At 33.4% G+C, this 2,805-nt stretch overlaps 1 pseudogene; it reads right to left on the bottom strand.

Moving 5' to 3' along the window:
- Positions 1-1,095: 1,095 nt before the first annotated feature.
- On the bottom strand, positions 1,096-2,486 carry LOC101971781 (glycerophosphocholine phosphodiesterase GPCPD1 pseudogene; annotated as a pseudogene).
- Between the last annotated feature and the right edge of the window lie 319 nt (positions 2,487-2,805).

Genomic DNA, 2,805 nt, shown 5'->3' with positions numbered 1-2,805 from the left:
TCTATCCCCAAATTACATGAATATGTCCCTTATGAGAAGTTGTTAACTTTTAAATTTTTCCCTACAAATGAGGCATAACTATAAATTATCCTAATTCTAGTATATTTTTTCCTACAGAAGTTTGCCTTGGTTTTCCATTATCAAATGAGTCCCTAGAGCATATTATATTGAAAAAATATACATATTTATCAGACCACTAGATAATGGGCATATCTCAGTCTATGTTTATACTGTATTAAAAATAAGACAGAAACATTGTCATTGGTTTTGTTATAAAGAATGTCATGACAACCTTAGCTCTGAGTTGCCTCTTGCTGGATTAAGCTTGTCCTGAGGGGTTCGGCTCTCCCACACTTCACTAAAAAATCTCATTCTCTTTCCTTAGAGAGCAAAGATTAATCATTCAGAAACTTAATGAGCTGGAAAAACAAATACCAGTAGAAGAAAGGTGCCTCAGAACTTTAAATAAAATAAATTAGTTTCCATTTGAAAAGTAAATTAGTTGATTTACAAATCTCTTTTCTTTTTTTCCGCTTTCCATTTGCACTTCTCTATTTGCCGTCTTCATCAAACTCTTTCCCTCCAAAGATAAAGTTCATTTTAACTGTTTCGTTTTTATCTACCACTTTAGAGCATATCTTACTACCACCATTTTTACTTAACATTTCTTTTCCCAAGGCTGTCTTTATTTCTGAGTATTTACTGATGTCTTCACAATTCAACAACTGTAAGTTTTGAAAGTCATAGAGATATCAAATAGGAACATGAAAATCAAAGTTAAAGAACACTTTCTATTATTATTATTAACCAACTAAAAATAGGAATTTTCTCTTATTAAAGTTGAAAATACTTTCATTTTTAACATATTCTTAAATGTAATTATCATATTTAATATACTTTTTAAATTTAAAATATTTTGAATTTAAATATTTTGATTTAAAAAAGGCCTCACAATATGACATTGTAGGCAGTCTGAAATAATAGTACCCTAATTTACAAACAGGATGCTTGAACTTGAAATTGGATTTGTATATTCATTCTCTAAACAATTTTTGGAATTTTGAGCTTTTTTTAACTAACTAAATTTAATTTTATTTATAATCTTATAAATAAGATGAAAAGGTACACTTTTCCTAATATCTCATGGGATTTTTTTATGAAAACCAAATACCTATCATAACTTAGACCATTAACTCCAAATTCCTTCAATTTCCTTTTGTTTTCAGGGTCATTGGTATCATCACCCCAGCAGAATATGACTAGTCCCTTAGCTTTTGCCTCTTGGATATAGGACGGATTTCTGAGCAGGTCTTCAGTAGTGCGTTAATCCCCAGAAGACTTTCAAACTCTGCAAAGCTCATTGTGATGGGGGTTGTCCAACATCTGAAATCCATAAGTTCAGGGTAAATATCAGATTTTCCTTAAGTCAAAAATAATATGGGATATTTGTTCTGCTTCTGCTGAACCATTGTACAAATATCTGCATCAAATGAAGAAATGGTGGTAGTAAGATATACTCTAAAGTGGTTTCAAAGTTTTCTAAAACAGTTTTTTAAATTATATCCAAAAACATATTCATGTCAAAATATGTTGATAAATTAGTATCCCACATTCCATCCCTTTGTTGGCAGATCCATTTTATTTCTATGTTAAACTCTACATCTTCTGGGAAAGATTCTAAAACCATCTTAAGAGAAGGAAATGGCTGATTTTCAGAAAAGGAATTTTTTTCCTCAATCACAGATTCTTGTTGATCTTTAGATTTTAATGCAATCACATGGGTGAGTTTTAACAACTGGAGTTGGTCAAATGTTAGTTCCTTTACTGGAATTTCAAATAATTCAACTAGATCAGCATCAAACTTCTTCTTCATGGTCAAACATCAGATGGATCACGATATACCACAGGCACAATGTCTTTTGAAAGATGAACATCAAATTCTACAAAGGCTGCACCATGACTAGCAGTGTTTCTTAAAGAAGCAATAGTATTTTCTTGAACTGTAGCCAGCTGGGAAGTTGTTTTTGAATTCCCTGAATCTCTGTGTCCAACATCCCATGGTATTCTTGGCTTCCAATACTTGGAAAATGAAGATTTCATGTCATAGTTGTATCCTGGTAATGGCTTAATAATGATAAAGTCAACTCTCATTTTGCCTATTGTTTTCCTGGAATTTTTGCTCATGATGGGAAGAGTAAGAATTCCAGCACTCTTCCCACTCTCTACATGAATGAACATGTAGTTCAGGGTGATGCCCCTCCTGGACATGTCGGTACAGCCTGTCTATTATTATCCACCATTGCAGAGAGTGGGAAGAGATCTTCCCCCGGAAAATCAAAGATTTATTCCAGGTTATCTGGTTCCATTGTCTGCATGCTATAGTCTGTCCAGAGATCAGGCTGTAAGCCATAACCACACTCTGGATGTGAATGCCTGCACTTGAACTCATTGTCACTCATTAAAGATATCTCCAAAGTATTGGACATTTTTTGAAGAACAGTGGGAGATACCCTATCATTATCATCTTCCTATGGACCCTCTAGTGTAGCTTTACCCTAAATCTAGACTTTTTAAATTTTTTCCTGGTTATTGAGATTGAAGGTTTTTCAGAATAATGCAAACGTAAAGTTATTTCAGTCACGCCAGCCACCCAGAATTCAGAGTTTCAACACCACTGTGGATTCCAAATTGACCATCATCAATAATAATTTCATTTTCTTTCACCAGTCTCAAACTCTGAAAGCAGAGGCACAGCATTCTGTGGATTCCAGTTTCCCAAAGCATCATAACTTCCACATATCACAA

The sequence above is a fragment of the Ictidomys tridecemlineatus genome, chromosome 6, assembly GCF_052094955.1.
Source record: "Ictidomys tridecemlineatus isolate mIctTri1 chromosome 6, mIctTri1.hap1, whole genome shotgun sequence".
NCBI lineage: Eukaryota > Metazoa > Chordata > Mammalia > Rodentia > Sciuridae > Ictidomys > Ictidomys tridecemlineatus.
The sequence above is the reverse complement of the archived record's forward strand: the minus strand, read 5'-3'. Positions and strand labels throughout refer to the sequence as shown.